Source organism: Coenobita brevimanus, chromosome 34 (assembly GCF_032717465.1).
Source record: "Coenobita brevimanus isolate Jiangsu-jjx chromosome 34, ASM3271746v2, whole genome shotgun sequence".
Lineage (NCBI taxonomy): Eukaryota > Metazoa > Arthropoda > Malacostraca > Decapoda > Coenobitidae > Coenobita > Coenobita brevimanus.
In genome coordinates, this window is record NC_136987.1 from 18099222 (window position 1) to 18122327 (window position 23106).

Consider the following 23106-nt stretch of genomic DNA (forward strand, 5'->3'; position numbering starts at 1 on the left):
GTACTGGCTCGTGGATGACATTACTACTATCCCAATATTCGGGAAGTATATGTCACGGGATCAGTTCCGACAGCTGCTTGGATACCTGCACTTCGCTGACAATGCAAACCCGTCCCAAACTGACCCTTTGTGGAAAGTGAGGGATTTTCTCAACAGGATTAGGGATCGATTTATGCGATTTTTCCGGCCTATGCAGAAAGTCGTCATAGACGAATCCCTGGTATTGTTCAGAGGACGTCTCAAATTCATGCAGTACATCCCCAGCAAACGCCACCGCTTTGGGATAAAGTTCTTTGTGCTGTGTGACTGTGAGACGGGGTATATCCTGGATGTTGTCATCTACTCTGCTAGCACAATGGATGTGAACAGGAAAGACCCCTTTGGCTTCTCTGGCTCCGTTGTAAAAGTGCTGATGGAGAGGTATTTTGGTGGTAATCATGTGCTGTACACAGACAATTACTACACAGCACCGAAACTCTCCAAATACCTTGCTGAACACGGCATTGGCACTGTTGGCACTGTACGGAGCTATAGGAAAGAGTGGCCAAGTTTCCCCAAAGCATCATCATCATCCAAGGGAGATGTTCACCTGAAGAAGTCAGACAAGCTTCTTGCGATCAGGTGGCATGACAAGAAGGTCGTGAATATGATCAGCACCATCCACAAGGGGGAATTGCAGAGAACTGGGAAGGTCAGCTACAGGACGGGAGAGCCAATCATGAAGCCTGATGCCGTCATTGATTACAATGTCAATATGAGACTTGTTGATAAGTCTGATATGATGATTGGCGAAATCGACTGTCTCAGGAGAAACACCCGATGGTACAGGAAGGCTTGCCTGCACACGCTCGATATGTGCATGCTCAATGCCTTCCTTCTCTACAAGACACAAGTCGGGGGCATAAGGCAACCATCACTGAGACAGTTTTCCAAGACTGTCATGCAGCAGCTACTTGCACGATTTGGTCAGGTGACGGCATTGATCCCGAGGCGACACTCTGACACACAACCTGACCGTCTTGAGTGCCGCAATTACATGAGCCGGCACCAGCTTGTGAAATTGCCTCTTACAGCAGGTGGCAGGTTGTCACAGGGCCGCTGCAGAGTATGTTCTAACACCACACGGAGGCCTAGGACGAGAAAAATGAGCACACACCAGTGCCTGGAATGCCAAGTCACTCTATGTGTAACTCCGTGCTTTGCTGAGTACCACTTTCTGAGTAAATGCTGAAAGTGACAGTGATATATAGTGATGCGACAGTGACGTGCTTTGCCAATAATTGTATAATGGATAATGTAGTAATAAGGGATATTTTGCCTAGAAAAAAATGTAAATATTGGCCAGTATAATAAGTGATATTGTAATAAGAGAATCTGCGGCACTTGTGTAATTCTGCGGCACTTGTGTAATTCTGTGATGCGCCAGTGACGCAATATAGTAATAAGTGCAGTGTAAATATAATGTATATTGCCCAGATTATATGTATAATAATATTAGAAGTTAGAAAGAATGAAAAGATCGCATGAAACGTCAGTGAGCGGGTGCCGCTACAGTGAAGTGAGGCACAGCCGCAGTGAAGAGCGGGCGCACCGCAGGGAAGTGCCTTTTACCTACCTCAGTGAACACAGAGTGGGTGTTTATCGTATGTACAGTGTTCATATATGTTTATATTACTATTATGAGAGAGTGGTTGGCATTTGGTACTGGTGTGTGGGGCGTAAAATAGTTATTTCACACCCCTCACTTCTAACGGCTCTCCCCGTCCTGTGAAAGTCAACAAAGTCATGAAACCTACATCAATGGAAAGCTGAAGGTTAGTACTTTCTAATGGTACCTTATTTTTTTTCTCTAGCTTTATTCTGTGCAGAGTTATTAAGGTTTAAAGGTTTGTTTACATTTGGCTGAAACCCCCGCGGGAGAGGACAGTCAGACCAAAACAATACCCGCGGTTAAAGGGTTAATCTCCAAGGACCTATGCTTCCACAGGGACCTATTCCAACCACGGACCCATTTACTGCATGTTTCAGTTCTCCAGAAGACCTATTTTCTCCCATCCACCCACCTACTCACCCAAATACCTACCCACTCACACAGTCAAATCTCTCATGATGAGTCAGCAGAGTCCCCACCACACACACACATGCAGAGCTTATTTGTTAGTTTAATTATAATTTTATTTTTATTACAAGCTCCTCCGGCCCAGAAATAGAGAAGGATATGTTTTTAGTGGCGTTTGTGTGTGTGTGTGTGTGTGTGTGTGTGTGTGTGTGTGTGTGTGTGTGTGTGTGTGTGTGTGTGTGTGTGAATAATTTTAACCCAAACTTGCCACAAGGGTGGAGGTAGAGACGATACAGAAACATACAATTTCTGAGAACAAGGTCACTGGGCTATGTCAAACGTTCAGCTAGAAAAATAAACTTATATAGTTTTTTTATCTTCATTTTCGATCTAATTTTGGGAAGCTGTTGGGGGTAGTGTAAGAATGGAGTGATTTAGTTGGGAGAACAATCAGCGTACTTGATGAAAAAGTAACTCAGACAGTTATAATCTTATCTTAACCAAACTTGAGAGTCAGCCAAGGAGTATACGTATTGTCTTCGATATTTGGTCAAAGGTCAATGTCAACTTAAACAGATTTTAACCCACAGCGTCCTGTCGACGTACTTCCACGTCCTCACGTTATGTCACTGCCAATCCCGTTGATGTACTTCAACGTCCTGCAATTGCAAGGGTCATAATTTCCACAATTTTCAAAATTCGTGCGAGATTTTCGATTTGCCCACGTACCCAAGCCTCCCCTACCTGCCCCCAGGCGGGCAGCATCCCAGACCCCACGTGACCTGCGCTCGCCCTTGTCTCGGTCACTCACCTGTTAGCAGTGACCCAGGTCAGACATGGCGCATAAAGGTCTCTCAGACGACGAAATACAATCCGCCCTGGATGCCTTCACTGGAGATAGTGTTTCTCCACTTGATGATGATGTGGTGGATCGAGATTATGTGCAGCCTGAGGAGGAAATAACAAGCAGTGATGAGGAGGTCCCTTCGCCCAGGAAAAAGCGGTATGTCACGTATCGTAAGGCAAGGGAAGCCCAGCCTGCACCCAAAACACCTGCATGGACCTCTCTCCATCCCCTAGAGAGAGATTCTGATGAGGACGAGGATCAGGATGATGACGATGACGGCGGCTTAGGACGTGATGTTGCCTCGTGGTTGGGGAAGGAAAAAATCTCACCCTGAGGATCAGAAGGTGGGGCGAGAAGGCAAATAAAGTATGGCCTAGTGTTTTGTCTGGGGAAGGCGAAAGTGGTGTGGTGGGAGTGCGGGGTGAAAGGGAAGTGGTGTGAGGGAGGCAGCACGAGCACGTGGTGCACGTAGGCCTAGGGGAGAGGAGGTGGAGCCACTCCCCAGCACGTCTTTCGCCATACAATATTCCCAAACTTCCTCCACACAGCCCCAGGATGTGGGGAAAGGAAGGAAAGGGAAGGGAAAGGGTAAAGGAAAAGGGAGAGGGAAGAGAAGTGCGAGTGATGAAAGGTGCCGCTCTCCACCTCCCCCACCACCACCAATGTTGCGTTGTGCCTTCAGCCATGTTTCAGAGAGTACCATAACTTCCTACACTACTGAAACTGTGTGGGATGGCGATATGACGCTCAGTATAATGGTAAGGCCAGTCAGTATGTGCCAAGTCTTATATAAACTTGAAACGGGTGTAATGTTTGCAGGAAAGTAATGTATAAGTTGAGAAATAGTGTAAGTTGAACGAAGTGATATGAAAACTACACCTACTGTATAAATCTGCGAAAATATGACGCTCAGTATAACACTCTGGTCAGTAAATATGTGATAGCAAGAATATAAAGTGGAAACAGGTGTAATGTTAGCATGACTAAAACGTATAAGTTGAAAAATAGTGTAAGTTGTAATAATTGACGTCACGAGTACACCCACTGTGTAAATCTGCGAAAATATTACGCTCAGTAGAACATTCTGGTCAGTAAGTATGTGATAGGAATTATATAAAGTGGAATTTGTTGTAATGTTAGTAGTAAGGTAATTTATAAGTTGAATACTAGTGTAAGATGAAACAAATGATATCGCGATAGCACTCACTGTGTAAGTACTCGCTAATATGATGCTCAGTTGAATCGTAAGGTCTGAAATTATGTGATATCAATTATATCAAGTGTAAACATGTGCAATGTTAGTGGAGAATTATTATATAAGTACAAAAATAGGTTGTAAGTTGAAATAGTAGTCATAGCGACTTCACCGTGTGTGTTATTATGCGCTATTATTATGCTAAATATTTACGTAAGGCCTGAAATTATCTCAGAACAGTTCTATAAAGTTGAAAAGTGTATAATGTTATTAGGAAAGTATTATGTAAGTAGAAAAAACACAATACGAGTTGAAACAACAGTCACAGCGAGTTCACTCACTACGTAAATAAGCGCTAACATTACGCTAAATGTTATCGAAAGGCCTGTGAATACGTAAAAACAGTTCAATAAAATGTAAAATGGTATAATGTTATTGTAGAAGTATTATGTAAGTAAAAAAAATGATATGTATCATGATTTTCGAATGTTAGCAATTCATTGTGACCAGTCTGCCTGATTTTGCTCGTTTCGCACGATGGTACAATGCTTATTTCAGCTCTATTTTTGTATAAAATCCAATTTACTCTTTTATCACATGTTTTTATGTTTGTAATAAATACATATCTACTTACTTTCATTGATTTCCCAGACTTATAATACCATAGAAAATGTTAGAGGCTCAGACCACCTACAGAGAACACGGGGCCAGGTGGGACCAAGGCATACCTGGTTAGGGTAATTATGGACCCCGGGGACCAATTTCTTTGCCACTGACCATTGTTTTTGACCAAAAGCGAAAGTTTTAGGAAAAAAAAAAAAAAGGGTCGAAAAATGGTCGGGATTGGGGGGTACCAGTGGTCAAAAAGTGGTCGGGACGGGGCGGGTTAATCAATTTGCACCAAACTATGGGAAAAGATTACGAATAGGGGAAGAACAAAAGGATTCCATTTTGTAAGAAAAGATCAAAGGTCAAGGTCACAGGTATGATCAATTTTCGAACCATGTGTCTGTGGATGAATTAAATTACTAAAACAGTTTCATCCTATGTGGGTGAGTTGAGGATCACCCAAGAGTGCAACCAATTATTCATAAGTCAATGGTCACAGTCCCACGACAAAGTCTCCTTAAGCAGTTTTTATCTGGTACATATTTGAGAACAGCCAGGCAGAACTAAAGGTCACATGGACAGATCGAAATTCATGATCAATGGACAATGTCAACTCAAATAATTCTGATCTGGTTTGAACCAAAGTTGATGGAAGGGTTAAACGTTAAGCAGGAATGAAGTACTGTAATTCAATTTTGAGAGTAATTAGTGAAAGATCAAAGTAACAGGAAAACTAGAATTGGGCCCGTAAATCAACTGATGGACGCAGCTATTGCACCTTAGGAATGCTCCTTTTTGGTTTGTATTTATTTATTTTCCATTTTTATTCCTTACACGGTTGCCACCACCAGTCGGTAATTCTCGGCTAACGGGAAACTTTCCGAACTTGAAGGCGTCAGACATAGCCTTCATTAACTTTTTCACAAGACACATCCCCTGACCTGAGAAAGAGAAGTGTCTAGCGGAAGACATCACCGTATCAAAATGGATAAATCATCTGATTACATCAAAGGTCAGTCAGACCTATACTGGTTCAGCTGCTTCTTTATACATCCAATTCACCATAGTTACTTTTATTAGCTTTAATCTTGCTACATCTCTGTGATTGTATTCAGCTTTGGAGTGACCTCTCTTATTGAGAGAGTAAAGTCATCTTAACCACCACAGTACGATTACGTCTTTTTTGACCGAGATACATCCCACCTCACCCCGCATCTAAGATTTATCCCATTGGCTCCTAGAGTTCTTGTGTGGGGGAGTTTGCTGGAAAGGTGCTAGGCGTACTGCTCTCTGCCTATCGGCTCATAGTCGCGAAGCCCATAGGTCCCTTCCCAGGGTTCCCTTCTTTATCAAATTTTGAAAATGCCCAGTTCTGTCCTATATTGAGAACACTGGGCGCTAATGGGTTTCAAGGCCAAACAGTACACCATCTTTTTAAATGTACATTAATTGTCAATCAGGATCTTTTCAACAATCTCTACCTTCTCTCAATTGCTCGTCTACTTATTTGATTCTTACTGTTTCAGACAGCAAACACAGTAAAACAGTGCTGCCCCACGCCACAGCAGGGTACTATGTAAAACCTAGAGGGTTATGGCAACGTAAGAGTTATAGTTTGCCTTAAAATATTCTCAGTAACACCACCATGTGTCGACAAATAATTTCTGTAACGGTTGCTAAGCAGCGGTTTTTATTAAAACCTATTTCTCCACCATCCTGGAGGAAAAGAGTGCTTTGGCCACTGCCAGCTCGCTATTGTAAGACAAAAACAACAATTTAACAACTTCCTTCCCTCAGAAATATCCATCAGCCGCTGTCCTTTAGCGTCCCCTCTTGGCATTCTATAACGACCCATTACGTTATTCACTGGGCCAGTCACCTCCCGCATTCAGGGCTCCTGTTTCTGTACAGTCAATTATTCTTGGAGATTGGCTATCTAGTTGGCACCATAACTTAACTTTCTCTTCCTCACCTGTCTTATTTCAAAATACAAACTGAGCGGTCAATTCCACTTTCGCCATCTTCAGCTGTCAGTTGATACATCTGCAGTTTTTCATTCCTCTTTGCCATTCAGCGTTTATGAACAAAACACTTCTACTTGTACTTTACGCACGCTTCAGTATCTATCACAGCCGGATTAAGGGGTGGGCCCAAGGGGCCCGGGCCCTGGGCCACCTACCAAGAGGGAGCCTCCCACCAGAGCAACTTGTGTTCATTTCATTTCGTGTTTATGCATTACATATTACAGCATTGGATGAATAGTCCCCGTTCAGTATTTCCTAACTAAAAGTGTCCTATTTATATATTAGGATTTAGGTTACCAGTCTGTGGTGTATGCCACTGGGGGAGTTGGAAAGGGGGCCTCCCTTCCAAGCGGGCCCCGGGCCTCCCACAGGCTTAATCCAGCCGTGGTATCTATCCTTATACACTTCACACCCTCCCATTCCTTCAGTAAAGATTAAGTATTATTAATTGCAGACATTCTCTACTCAACTTAAGAAAGGAAATAATTCTCTATACTCTGAAATCAAGACTCAGGGTAGAGGTAATTCCCCCTTTACGGTATCAATAATACCAGCTGCCCCAAAATGGCATATGTAATGTGGCTCATGCTCTTTTCTCCGGGTTTGCCTCACAGGCTCACACAAGCCTTTTACCCCTACTTCTATATCTTTCCCTTTTATTATACTTTTCTGGGAACTCAGGATCTTTTCATCCCTTCTACATCTTTATTTTCCTCCTGCTACTACCAGTCGGCTTGATTCAGATTTGTAGACACTTTTCGTACTGTTTGAGAGAGATATAGCTTTCGTTAAGCGTTTCACCACATGATGTTTTTTAGAGGTGAATAATTTCGTCTGGAGGTAGCAAGATTGAGGTAAATACGACGTCAATTGATTCAGGGATAAATTCACTGTAGATGAGAAATAAAACTGGTTCTATGGCGCAAGGAGATACTGGACCATCCACTGAAAAATAAAATTTCTAATTTAACTCCATCAGCCAGAGGACGTTATCCATATTATACGAGTATTCTTGATCAAATAAGGCGATTTTCTTCAGTTTAAATTACACATTATTTATAAATGGAGCCCTTACCCTTAGATATACCTTTCTTTAACCTATCAAGAAAGAGAAACCTTTCCTAAGTTGAAAATAGTCGCTGGAGGCAGCATCTAAAATCGATCAAAGACGTCATGTGGTTCAATTGTTATCCACAAGGAGAAAAATATAAGAGGTTCTTACACGCAAATAAACTTACGGAACGTTTACTGAAAAAAAGGAACTTCTTGTTTGATGCTTTCCTTTGACCATTTTTTAACCTTGGGCATCAATCAAACCTCTTGTTCCTGTCATCCTAACCCCTTCCCCGCGCTCACTACAACCACCACCACCACCACCACCACCTCATCCGCAATCCATCCATCCTGCCTACAGGGGTTGCCAGCAATCAAAGCCGTTTTTTTTATTTAATGTTTTTTTTCGATTTGCCTGAGAGCAAGGGAACCAATATCACTTCCTGTTCCTTTTGGCCCATCTGTCTAACTTGTTATTCCTCTCTCTCTCTCTCTCTCTCTCTCTCACCTTCCTGTAGGGGTCTCCAGAAATCAATAACTTCTCGGTGTGCCTGGACTCTGGTGGGTCAACCCGACACCAGATGTAATACTGTAATATTGTCCCTCTTACCTGCCACTTACACCCTTCCCACCTCCAATATCCCGTCACAGCCTCTTGATCAGCATTGCACATACATACCAGTCTCTCAGCTTCACAGTATCCCATCACAGCCTCTTGATCAGCATTACACATATATACCAGTCTCTCAGCCTCACAGTATCCCGTCACAGCCTCTTGATCAGCATTACACATATATACCAGTCTCTCAGCCTCACAGTATCCCACCACAGCCTCTTGATCAGCATTACACATACTGTACATACCAGTCTCTCAGCCTCACAGTATCCCACTACAGCCTCGTGATCAGCATTACTCATACCTAACGGAGCCTATCAGCCCTCACAATAACGATCACACCCTCCCAATTTTCACCACAGATACATTCTGAACCTCTCAGACTTCAGTAACCTGTCATGGGCTATCACTCCCCACCACACAACACACAAGAGCTAAGAGTTCTAGGAGTTATGAGTGAGGAGAGAACAAGGGCGCGAATGACGAAAAACCTAAGTCAATTTCCTTCCGGTAACTTTTTTTTTTTTCCAAACAAGGGGAAAGAGACGAGATTCTGTATATTTCTTTCACTGCCCATTTTATGGGAGAAAATTTCCTCTCACGGCTCGTCAGATATACTTCTCAAACCTCCCAGAATTCAATATCCTGTCGTACAGTAGGGGCTTACCTGTCACCACACAACACACAAGAGTTGAGAATTGTGTGAGGTTTGAGCGAGGCCAGAGGGAGTCAAGCCCAGGGTGTGTGTGTTTCCATGACAGTGTTCGCGATGTCCATTGTGGGTCATGTGATGCGGGGCAAGACATGCACACCAGTCCTCAGGGCACAATGACTCATTCTTCATAGGCTGTCTGGTAGGAAGCATTTGCGTTTACCACTTCTGGCTGAGTCTGGTCCCGTCCGGTGGCTGACATATAAGAAGGTGCTGTCGTATGGTCTTTTCATGTGTTCTGACTTATTTTTCACTCTGTCATGATTACCTACGTTACATACTGTATACAGACTCTCTCTCTCTCTCTCTCTCTCTCTCTCTCTCTCTCTCTCCAACAAACAATACAACACAGTTTCCAAATGTACTTCTCACCCTACGCACCAAAGCCTTCAGCACCTATACTTATGCATGAAGCACTGAGTGAGGGAGGGTAAATTCTCAAATGACAAAACATGATGTCCCTCAGCCCTGTGGAACCGTAAAACACGGCTTAAACAGCAATAGTTGAGCTGCCCGTCCAGTGCAGGAGAGTGAAACCCGGCCACAGCAATACATATATACACATCATATCAGTACCATGATGGACTTTATTATTTCCTTTTCAATCAAATGACGTCTTTATGGTTTATCTGGGTATTATTTTTTTTTACCTCAAGACAGACATTTTGAACTGGGAGGGTTAAATAGCACCTTCATTAACACCTTCACTGCTAGGTGGGTCTTATAACTGAAGGAAATCGTCAGGCAGCAGCAACATATTAAACAAGTCAACGTACTGAAGCAGTTAATATTGGTATATCCGGACAATTATAATTAACTTTAGCGAGACATTGAACTATTGTAGATGACAGTAGTTTGACGTTAGCTACAATAAATAAGCACGCCCTTAAGCTAAAATTGATTTAATACTTTGACTAACTACAGAAAAATATTGATGTGCACGTCCTAGGGCTCAAACGAATATTTATTTATTTGTTTATTGTTTTATTACTGCCTACGGTTTCTGGAAGGTACTATCACCACAGTGAAAGTGCTATGAGATCATTTTATCCCCTCTGCTATGTACAGTTTCCTCAACTTAATAAAAATTTGACTATCGTATTTTGTGAGTTGCTTATACCATTACACTTTGTTTCTTCACTGTCTCCTTTTACTGCACAAACTACACGAGAACAACAAAACATCGCATTAATCAGCATCACAGTGAACTGTTTGTTCTTAAAGGTTATTTGTCTGACTTTCTGTGTATTTATCATTAACCAGTTTGTGGTCGGGTGCATCGATCGAATAAACCTATAGATACGGTAAGAATCTGTGATTCGCGGAAAATAAGCATGTGCACACGCGAGCCAAATGATGGAGAGAAGCCGTGGCCAGGAATCTACAAGGAACGAAGAAAAATTGTTAGTGTGGATGGTTAGAAAATATGTTAGATGGCATCACCATCATGAACTGCCACTCCTGCATTGTAGCAAAGTTCCCAACTGCCACCTTGACAACAGACAACCGCTCTTCGTTCAGTGTAAAATCCTGGATACAATTATGCAGCCAAAGGTAGGGCCATGGTGTGAGCAGAAACTATTATGACAAAAGTTTCTGACCATACTGCCACCTAGAATCTAGATTTACCCAGAGCAGATATATGTTTGAAGCACTTTGGCTTCAGCACACACACACACACACACACACACTCGCTCACGCGGTTTCACTAACACCTTTATTGTTTGTGATGATTGTTTTACATGGAACTATACTGCTGCTGAAGAAAGAAACCTGTACTTTACACAGGAAAAGTCATCCAATATATTACCAATATACCGGGAATCGAACCTGGGACTCTCAGGTGAGAGACAGGCACCATACCACTACACCACTACCAGGTAAAAGTTATCTCACATTGTCACAACCTTGTAACCAATGTCCCTGCACCCCCACTGTGGGGGCTGAAGAGGATTAGATAACCCCTTGGCACTCTTTCAAATAGATGCTTTTAATCTATCCCAAGCACTTACGGCAAGTAGTAGTGACAAAAGTTTCTGATCATATTCCAATCAAGAATCTATGTTTACCCAGATTAGATACCTGTTTGATGCACTTTAGCATCAGCTCACACACACACACACACACACACACACACACACACACACACACACACACACACACAAGGTGCAGTGGTATGCTACCTGGCTCTCACCTGAGCGTCCCGGGTTCGATTCCCGGCATACTAGTAATATATTGGATGATTTTTCCTGCATAAAGTACAAGTTTCTTTCTTCATTCTGACTTGCCGTAAGTGTTTGGGATAGATTAAAAGCATCTACTTGCCCGAGTGCCAAGGGTTTATCTCGTCCTCTTCAGGCCCACAGTGGGGGCGGAAGAACATTGCTTACAAGATTGTGACTGTGAGATAACTTTTACCTGGTCGTAGTTTAATGGTATGCCGCCTGGCTCTCACCTGAGAGTCCCGGGTTCGATTCCCGGCAAAGTGGTAATATATTGGATGGATATACGGCTGCTGCAATTCTCCACCATTTTTCCGGAGCCATGATGGTCACAAAAGCGAGTGATGGTAGTATGTCCTTCCATAGGCTAGCCTTTATTGCACCTTCTCATGTACTACCGATGTCATGTAGACTCTGACGTACACGAACCTAGTGAATGCAGCGCTTCGACACTGACGAGTGCTTCACACCCTACAGACGCCCCTTCACTACGTCTACATTTACTGTATACAGCGTAGGAAACTGTTCACTCTGCATAATACTTTCCCGCTTGATGACAGGTCGGGTTCTGAATTATTTTCGTGTGTGTGTGTGTGTGTGTGTGTGTGTGTGTGTGTGTGTGTGTGTGTGTGTGTGTGTGTGTGTGTGTGTGTGTGTGTGTGTGTGTGTGTGTGTGTGTGTGTGTGTGTGTGTGTGTGTGTGTGTGTGTGTGTGTAACAAATATACGCTTGATGCTGCCGTGCTTACAGCTAAAGGAAATACTTTTCTTTTTGTTTCCAGTCAATATCATGATGTGATATCTCTTAATTCTGTTGTACTGTTGATGTAACTGACGCATGATGGCATAGGATTACCAGGCGTGATGTCATTGTGATAAAATCAGTAGCACAACATGACGCTACACATTTCGTGCTTTGTGTTGCTGTTTTTTACTCTTCCTTTTTCTTTTAAATTCATAATCACATGAGTTAACCAATTCAGTACGGTAACGTTTTTTGTTACATAATTTTGCCACTACCAGATAATATTTTTCAGCTCAAAAATGCATGGTAACTGTGAGAGGGTGAATAATGGTTTATCTAACCATCATAGCTCGAAGAATGTATCCTAAGGCAAAGAAACTCGTCAGAAAATAGCAAGAAAGAAAGAGGAAGTACGACATCCGTCTGAACAAGCCGGACAATAGTATGATTAAATGAAGGCTTAGAAGTATTTCAGCTACACGAGAGGCAATAAGGAAGAGACTTCATTTATGCCCAACCCATATCTTCCCCCAGTGTACGATCCACAACCGTCGAATTTACTATCCAAGCACCTATTTCATTTCTAGATTCGGACAAGATCAGGTAAACAAGACTCAGCTCATTCACACGACGGTCTAGGAATGAATGGCAGAACATAGTCTTGTGTTAGAAAAGCTGACATATGTACTTATTTTAGGTCAGTCCCATTCTGTATACTGTGTATCTCCAGATGGTGTAACTACCCGGCCCCGCTCCGGAGGGGCTCGAGGTCGGGTATTGTTTTCACTCGGTTTGTTTGTTTGTTTGTTAACAACTTCACGCGAAAACGGCTGATGAGATTTTGACTAAAATTACAAGGATGATGGGCTATGACCTGATCACCTGATAAAATTTTGGGCCAAATTGGGCCAAGGCCCAGGCTGTAGGGCCAAAAAATGTATTAAAAAAAAAACAAAAAAAAAAACGGGCAAAATCGTTTTTCGCCATAATTCCTTTCAAATTCGTCATATCGACATAAAACCAAAACCTAAAGGTGCATCTTTCAAATCTGCATCCTATAACATGCCTCATTACATCAGGAGGGTCACCCCCCCAGTTTGCGGTAGGGGAGTCAGTGCCAGGTGACTCGGGCCTAATATTCCAAATGAGGATAAAATCGTCAATTATCACCTGATTTACTACAAATTTGATACGTGACATTTTTGACTAACTATCCAGTTGTGTTTATACGTCAGCACTAAAATGACTGCCGGAGACGGGTTTGCAGTGCCTTGGTACCGGTTTTTGTTACATTAGAAGAGACTTTTAGAAATTGGGGTTTGAAAGGACTTTCCTCTCGACCCTGAGCTTAGGATCGGGTTCCTTTATGGAAGAAGATCCACATATACTGTTATTAATCAACAATAGTTAGTAAATGTTAGAGGCTTTTGTTACCATTCAGTCATATTACAATATTCTGGGTTATGACATTCAGTTAGAGAATGGTTACCAAAAGACATGAACATAGTGAAACACACACACACACACACAGACACACACACACATCTGGTTTAACCGCACTACTTCTACTACTACTACTGCTGCTGCTGCTAATACTACTACTACTACTACTACTACTACAACAGGCAAAATGAGGATAATGGGGAGGAAGTTGATGAGGAGTAGGAGGCTGAAGATGAGATGGGGAGGAAGACACGAAGGCAACTCATTGATTACATCCCAAATTCACCACAGTGACGTCCCACACGTATATTGCGACACGTAATTTTAAAGCGTTGGAAAAATAAGAGAAAAAAATGCGAAAGAGCTAAAAACGTAAAAGCTTAGTATCATCGCGATTCCACACAAAAAAGTCTGACATTCCAGGCCTTGACCTGCTCCGACCTGAGTGTCAAAGAGCCAACCTACGCCGACCTGACCTGCACCTACCTGACCCTCAACGCCCCTCTCAACGCCTTCAACGTCTTCAACGCCACCCTCAACGCCCCTCTCAAAGCCTTCAACGCCATCCTTAACTCCACCAACACTGGCATCGATGCCTTCAACGCCACCCTCAAGCGTCCCCACAACTCCAGGTTGAACTGGAGTGAGAGCAACAGGCGGCGGAGTAGCCCGAGTAGCTGAGGAAAAGTTAGGGCGTGTGGGGGTGATGAGGGGGAGGGAGTATGAGGGAGACGATCCCGGGAAAAAGACACTCCTAGGGAAAAAATCGACCGGGGATAAGAACACCACAGGAGCAAGAAGATCCAGGAGGCATGAAGACCCGGGGGCAGGAAGACCCGAGGCAAAGAGACCCGGGGCAAGACGCCATCGGGGGCAAAAAGACTCTCGGGGCCAGCCAGAAATATGGAGACCCAAAGCCAAAGAAAGATCCGGTGAAAAAAAAAAAAAAAAAACGAAGCCCCCCCCAAAAAAGACATCCGGGTCCAAAAAAAAAAAAGGGTCTAAAAAAAAAAAAGACACGGTTCGGAATGAAATACAGAGACCAAGGTCATAAAAAAAAAAAAAAAAAAAGACCAGGTTCAGAAAAAATAAACGGGTCGGGGGAAAAAAAAGACAGGGGTCAGGAAAAAAGAGAGACATGGGTCAGGAAAAAGAAAGAGACAAGGGTCAAGAGAAAAAAGAAGAGACCCCGGTAGGAAAAAAGAGGCTCGGGTTAGAAAAGAATGGAGAGGCCCGGGTTACAAAAAACAGACCCGTGTTAGATAAAAAAAAAAAAGACCCGGGCCAGAGAAAAGAGAAGAAAGAGACACAGGTCAGAAAAAAGAAGAGACCTGGGTCAGAAAAAAGGAGAAGGCCTGGGACCCAGGTCAGAAAAAAAAAAAAAAAAAAGAGACGGGTCAGTAAAAAAGAGACCCGGGTCGAATAAAAGACACCAGGGTCGAAAAAAAAGAGAGCTGGATCAGAAAAAAAAAAAAAAAAAAGGATCCGTCATTAAAAAAAAAAAAAGGGGACGCGGGTCAGAGAAATATGGAGAGGCAAGGGTAAAAAGAAAAAATGAAGAGATCCACGCCAGAAAAAAGGAAGAGACCGGGTCTGAAGACAAGGATGAGACCTGGTCTGAGAAAATAATGAGCACCGGGTCTGAAAAAAGGAAAAGACCGGGGTCTGAAAAAGGAGGAGACCCGGGTCTGAACAAAGAAAGAGAGACCCGGGTCTGAAAAAAAGGAAGAGAGACCCGGGTCTGTAAAAAGAGACACAGGTCTATAAAAAGAAGAGACCCGGGTCTGAAAAAAAACAAAAAAGAAGCGACAGGAGTCTGAAACAAAGTAGAGACCTGGGTCTGAAAAAACAAGAGAACCGGGTCTGAAAGAAAAAAGTGCCCCGGGTAAAAAAAAAAAAAAAAAAGAGACCCGAGTCTGAAAAAATTATGCAAACCAGGTCTGAAAAAAAGAAGAGACCTCGCTGCGAAGAAGAGAAGAGACCTGGGTCTGAAGAAAAGAAGGGACCCGGATCTGAAAACGTGAAGAGTCCCGGGTTTGAAGAAAGGAAGAGACCCGGGTCTCAAAAAAAAGAACCGACCGGGGTCTGAAAAAAGAAGAGAAACCCGGGTCCGAAAGAAAGAAGAGACCCGGGTATGAAAAAAGGAAGTCTCGGGTCTGAAAAAAAAGGAAGAGACCCAGGTCTGGAAAAATGAAGAGACCCGGGTCTGATAAAAAGAAGAGAGACGCGGATCTCAAAAAAGGAAGAGAGACCCAGGTCTGAAAAAAGGAAGAGAGACCCAGGTCTGAAAAAAGGAAGAAAGACCCGAGTCTCAGAAAAGGAAAAGACCCGGGTCTGAAAAAAGAAGAGACCTGGGTCTGACAAATGAAGAGACACGGGTATGAAAAAATGAAGAGACCCGAGTCCGAAAAAAAAAGAGACATCGGTCTGAAAAAAGAAGAGACCAGGGTCTGGAGAAAAGAAAAGACCTGGGTCTGAATAAAGGAAGGGACACCCGGGTCTGATAAAAAAAAGAGAGACCCGGGTCTCAAAAAAGGAAGAGAGACCCGGGTCTCAAATAAGAAAAAGACCCGGGTCTGAGAAAGAAGAGACACGGGTCCGAAAAAAAGAAGAGACCACGGTCTGAAAAAAAGAAGAGACCCAGGTCTGAAATTAAAAAAAAGATCCGGGTCTGAAAAAAAGAAGAGACCAGGGTCTGAAAAAAGAAGAGACCCGGGGTAGAAGAAAAGAAGAGACCCGGGTCTGTAGAAAAGGAGAGATCTGGGTCTGAAAAAAGGAGAAACCTGGATCTGAAAAAAAGGAGAGACCGGGGTCTGAAAAAGGAGGAGTGACCCGTGTCTGAAAAAAAGAAAGACACCCGGTTTTGAAAAAAAAGAAGAGACCCGGGATTGAAACAAAGAAGAGACCCGGGTCTGAAAAAAAGGAGAGACCCAGGACTGAAAAAAAGAAGAGACCGGGTGTGAAAAAAGTAGGAGACAGGGGTCCGAAAGAAGGAGAGTCCCGGCTCTGAAAGGAGAGACCCGGGCCACAAAACAAGAGATCTGCGTCTGAGAAGAGGAGAGACCCAGGTCTGGAAAAAGGAAGAGAACTGGGTCTGAAAAAATGAAGAGACCCAGGTCCAAAAAAATGAAGAGACCCGGGTCTGAAAAAATGGAGACCCGGATCTGAAAAAAAGAAGAGATCCGGGTCTGAAGAAGGGAATAGACCAGGGTCTGAAGAAAATATGAGACCCGGGTCTGATAAAACGAAGAGAGACCCGAGTCTCAGAAAAGTAAGAGAGACCCAGGTCTCAAAAAGGGAAGAGACCCGGGTCTGAAAAAAGGAAGAAGGACCCGTGTCTCAAAAAAGGAAGAGACCCGGTCTGACAAATGAAGAGACCCTGGTCTGAAAAAAAAGAAGAGATCACGGTCTGAATAAAAGAAGAGACCATGGTCTGAAAAAAAATAAAGGACCCTGGTCTGAAGAAAAGAAGGGACCCGGGACTGAAAAAAGTAGAGACCCGGGTCAGAAGAGAAGAAGAGACCCGGGTCTGAAAAAAAGGAGAGACCCGGGTCTGAGGAAAGGAGAAGAGACCGGGGTCTGAAAGAAGGAGGAGAGACCCGGGTCTGATAAAAAGGAGAGACCAGTGTCTGATATAGGGAAGAGAGACCCGTTTCTGAATAAAAAAGGAAGACACCAGGTTTTGACAAAAAAAAACGAGGAGACCAGGGGCTGAAAAAAAGAAGAGACCCGGGTCTGAAAAAATAAGAGACCAGGGTCTGAAAAAAAGCAAGAGACCCCGGTCTAAAAAAAGGAGGAGAGACAGGGGTCTCAAAGAAGGAGAGACCCGGATCTGAAAGTAGGAGGAGAGACCGGGGTCTGAAAAAAGGAAGAGAGACCCAGGTCTGGGAAAAGGAATGAACCCGTGTCTGAAAAAAATGAAGACACACGGTTTTGAAGAAACGAAGAGACCCGGGTCTGAAAAAAACAAGAGGTCCGGGTGTGGAAAAAGAAGAGGACCGGGTGTAAAAAAAGAAGACGTCCGGGTGTGGAAAAGAGAAGAGGACGGGGTGTGAAAAAAAACAAGAAACTCGGGTGTAAAAGAAAGAAGAGACCCGGGTCTGAAAAAAGAAGAGACGGGGGTCTGAGAAAAAAGAAGAGACCGGAGTCAAGAAAAAATGGAAGACCCGGGTCTTAAAAAAAGAAGAGAGACCCGGGTCGGAGAAAAGGAAAAGAGACCCGAGTCTGAGAAAAGGAAGAGAGACCCGAGTCTGAAAAAAGAAGAGGTTCATGTGTAAAAAAAAAACAAGCAACCCGGGTCTGAAAAAACGAGAGACCCGGGTCTGAAAAAAAAAGAGATCCGGGTCTCAATAAAGGAAGGGAGATCCTGGTCTGAAAAAAGGAAGAGAGACCCGGGTCTCAAAAAAGGAAAAGACCAGGGTCTCTAAAAAGAAGAGACCCAGGTCTAACAGATGAAGAGACCATGATCTGAAAAAATGAAGACACTCGGGTCTGAAAAAAAGAGACCACGGTCTGAAAAAAAGAAGAGACCCGGGTCTGAGAAAAAGAAAAGGTCGGGGTCTGAAGAAAAGCAGAGACCCGGGTCTAAAAAAAGTAGAGACCAGGGTAGGAAAAAAAGTACAGACCAGGGTCTGAAAAAAAGAAGAGACTATCTATCTATATACCTAGGCTGCTTTCCCCAAGGAAAGGGAGGTAGCCGAGACAGGACGACACACTCCCCATTTACTCATCCATTCAAACACATTCATTTGCATCTTAGCCCCAAGGGGAGAAACGGACAGATCCTCACCGCACCACACCGCACAAGGGTCAACTGCGCAATGTAATCAGTGACATCCGCAGCAGGGCCCGACAGCAGAGCTGGTTTACCCCTGTCACATCATAACAGACCCATCCCATTACCCGCACCTGACCTGACTAGCTGATCAGACCAAATGCGGGAGAATATCCCCTCAGGGCTGCGTCATCACTTATTCATTCACAATTTCTCTCCATTTATTTCTGTCACGCACAGCCACTCTTCCTTGCTCAACAGACATCCCTCTCGCATCGAGTGCTCTCTTCACACTGTCCATCCATCCTATTCGTGGTCTTCCTCTCAGCCTTACACCTCTCACATCAGATCTAGTTATCTTTTTCACCAATCGCTCATTATCCATTCTCTCCATATGCCCAAACCATCGCAAACCCTCTGCTCAACTCTATCAGCCATCTCTCGAACAACTCCAGTTCTCATTCGCACTTCATCATTTCGCACTCTATCCATACGCATCACTCCACACATACTCCTCAGACACCTCATCTCCATTACATTCAAACTTTTCCTCTCTGCTACACCCATATTCCATGTTTCAGCCCCATATAACGCAGTCGGTACCAAAACACCCTCATACAACCATCTCTTTACATCCATTCTAATGAACGACTTCTAAACATTTTTTTCATTCCTCCCAGCACCTTTCCTACTTCATTTATTCTAAACTTCACTTCTGCATCTATTCTTCCATCCACAGCAACATGTGACCCTAGCTATTTAAAACACTCTACCTCCTCAAGCAACTCGCCATTCAAAGCTATATTCATCCCCCTACCATCTACCAACCTCGTACACTTTAACACTTTACTCTTATTCTCAATTACTTTCAATTTCCTCCTTTCACACACCTTTCCAAACTCCTCTACCAACTGTCTCAATCTCTCCTCTGAATCAGCCACCAGTGCATTATCATCTGCAAACAGCAGCTGCTTCAGATTCCACTCTCCACCATCAACATTCACCAGACCCAGACCTCCACCTAAAACTCTTGCATTCACCTCCCTTACAACACCATCCATGTAAATATTAAACAACCAAGGCGACATCACACATCCGTGTCGCAGCCCCACTCTCACGGGAAACCAATCACTCACAGCATTTCCCACTCTTACACACACTCTACTATTTACATAAAAGCTTTTCACCCCTTTTAGTAACCTACCATCAAGTCCATACAATCTTAAAACAGTCCACAAACCTTCCATATCAATTCTATCATACGCTTTCTCTAAATCCATAAATGCCCAAAACACATCCTTGCCTTTCGCTAAATACTTTTCACACACTTGTCTCACAGCAAACACCTGATCCACGCATCCCCTCCCTCTCCTAAAGCCACACTGCTCTTCACCAATCACTCCCTCTGTACCCTCTCTAACTCTCATAATTAACACTCTGCCATAAAACTTACCTACAACACTCAACAGACTTATACCCCTAAAGCTAGTACATTCATACTTATCACCCTTGCCTTTATACAACGGGACCACACAAGCACTTGCTCAGTCAATTGGCACCATATCTTTCACAAAGCACACATTCAACAATCTTACTAACCAGACAGCAATGGTCACTCCACCACTCTTCAGGCATTCAACAGCACACCCATCCATACCTGCAGCTTTCCCTGTTTTCATCTCCTTTACTGCCTTCTCCACTTCCTACTTCGTGATCAAAGAATCATTCAACTCTCCCAACACATTTATTCCTTGCACCCTTCCATCTGCCACAATCTCAGCCACCCTTTCCTCCTCTACATTTAACAATCTTTCAAAATACTCTGCCCATCTCTTCCTTACTGCATCAATCTCAATTAACATCATTCCATCCTCCGCTTTTACTCGTTCTTCCTTCCCAGACTCTCCCTTTCGCACCCGTTTCACCTCCTACCAAAACATTTTCTTATTCTGTTGAAAATTCTCTGTAAGCCGCCTACCCCACCTCTCATCTGCTTCCAATTTAGCATCACGCACAGCCCTTCTCGCCCTATTCCTCTTTTCCTTATACCTTTCATATGACATCTCATCCTTCCTCTGCATCCACACTTCATATGCACGTCTCTTCTCAGCCACAGCCATACTTACTTCCTCGCACCACCATTCACTTCCTTTTCTTACACCACCACCCATACGTCTCACAGCACACACCTCTTCTGCATGCCCCACCACAGCACTCTTTAACAACTGCCATTCCTCCTCCACACTGCCATTTTCCTGATCTTTCAGTGCGTTCCAATCATCTTTCAATTTCTCCTGATACTCTATCTTTTTCTCTCTTTTATCCAAATCACTCACTTTCAAAATCTCCCTGCCACACCTAACCCTCCTAGCTCTTACCCATCTCTTACCTACTCTTAACTTTCCCTCCACCAGGTAGTGGTCAGACATACCTCCACCCTCCCCTCTCAGAACTCTCACATCCAACAATCTTCCTATTACATTCCTAGACACAACCACATAGTCCATCAAAGCTCTATCAACAACCCTTCCACCCTCCTGTCTCACCCATGTATACTTATATATCTTTCTTGTCAAACAGTGTATTTCCAATCACCATCTCTCGTTCAAAACACATCGCTATCATTCGTTCCCCATTTTCAATTCTTCCAGGCACACCTTGCATACCAACTACACCTTCAACTGCTACATTTCCCACTCCAGCATTCAGATCTCCCATCATTACCACATTCACATTCGCTCCAAAACTCTGCAGACACTCATCAACATCATTCCAGAAAGACTCCCTCTCTTCTTCATCCCTTTCACTACCAGGACCATATGCACTCACAAACACCCACAACTCACGTTCAAAATTCGCTTTCACCCACATCAGTCTCGATGACACCTCCTTCCATTCAGTCACACACTGCTGTACTTCCGGACTCACTAACAAGGCCACACCTTCTCTTGCCCTTCCTCTATCAACACCTGACAATCTTCCATTCACACTTCCAAACATAGACTCACCCTTCCCTTTCATCTTCATTTCACTCAAAGCTAACACATCCAACTTTCTTCTCACAAACATTCTCCCAATCTCCTCCCTTTGAGCCTCAATCGTACTACATCCACGCACATTCATAGACCCAATCTTCAGGGCACGGGGATAACTCCATCCCCCATCCCCCTCTCTGGCCTGTCTCTTTTTAGGAACTAAAAAACAGAGGAGGGGGTCCCTAGTCCCCTCACCCCGCCCCTTTTAGTCGCCTTTTACGACACGCAGGGAATACGGTGGCAGTATTCTTCCTAACACAACCTGGCCGCAGAGTAGTAGTACCACCCCACAGTGCGGCCAGATTGTGTCCCCCCCGCCACAGGGGGGGACACAAAAGACCCGGGTCTGAAAACAGGAAGAGAGACCCGGGACTGAGAAAAAGGAGAGACCCGGGTCTGAGAAATGGAGAGATCGGGGTCTGAAAGATGGAGGAGAGACCCGGGTCTGAAAAAAGGAGGAGAGACCTGTGTCTGAGAAAGGGAAGAGAGACCCTTGCCTAAAAAAAAAAAGGAAGACACCCGGCTTTGAAAAAAAACGAAGAGACCCGTGTCTGAAAAAAGGAGAGACACGAGACTGAAAAAAAGAAGAGACTCGGGTGTGGAAAAAAGAAGAGACCCGGGTCTGAAAAAAAAAAAAAGAAGAGGCCCCGGTCTGAGAAAAGGAGAGACCAGGGTAAAAAAAAAAGAGATCCGGGTCTCAAGAAAAATAAGAGACCCGGGTCTGAAAGAAAGAAAAGACCCGGGCCTGAATAAAGGAAGCCTCGGGTCGGAAAAAGAAAAGGAGGAGACCCAAGTCTGGAAAAAGGAAGAAACCTGGTCTGAAAAAATGAAGAGACCCTGGTCTGAAAAAAGGAGAGGCCCGGGTCTGAAAAAAAGAAGAGACTCGGGTGTGAAAAAAGGAGAGACAGGGGTCTGAAAGTAGGAGGAGAGACCCGGGTCTGAAAGAAGGAAGAGAGACCCGGGTCACAATAAAACAAGAGACCCGGGTCTCAAGAAAAATAAGAGGCTCAGGTATGAAAAAATGAAGAGTCTCGGGTCTGAAAAAAAAAGGAAGAGACCCAGGTCTGAAATAAGGAAGAATCTTGGGTCTGAAAAAATTAAGAGACCCGGCCCTGAGAAAAGGAAGAGAAACCCGGGTCTGATAAAAAGAAGAGAGACCCGGGTCTCAGAAAAGTAAGAGAGACCCAGGTCTGAAAAAAGAAGAAACTCGGATCTGACAAACGAAGAGACCCGGGACTAAAAAAAAAAAAAGAGATTCGGGTCTTAAAAAAAGAAGAGACCGGGGTCTGAAAAAACAAGAGATCCCGGTCTGAGAAAAAGAAGGAGAGACCGGGGTCTGAAAGAAGGAGGAAAGACCCGGGCCTGAAAGATGGAGGAGAGACCCGTGTCCGAAAAATGGAAGAGAGACCCGTGCCTGAAAATAAGGAAGACACCCGGTTTTGAAACAACAAAGAGACCCGGGACTGAAAAAAAGAAGAAACCCGGGTCTGAAAAAAGAAGTTTCGGGTCTAAAAAAAAGAAGAGACCAGGGTCTGAGAAAAAGAAGAGACGGGGGTCTGAAAAAACAAGAGACCCGGGTCTGAAAAAACGAGGAGAGACCCGGGTCTGAAAGAAGGAGGAGTGACCCGGGTTTGAAAAAAGGAAGAGACCCGGGTCTGAAAAAGGGAAGAGAGACCCTGGTCTGAAAAAAGGAATAAACCAGGGACAGAAGAAAATGACACCCGGTTTTGAAAAAACGAAGAGACCCGGGTCTGAAAAAAAGAAGAGGTCCGGG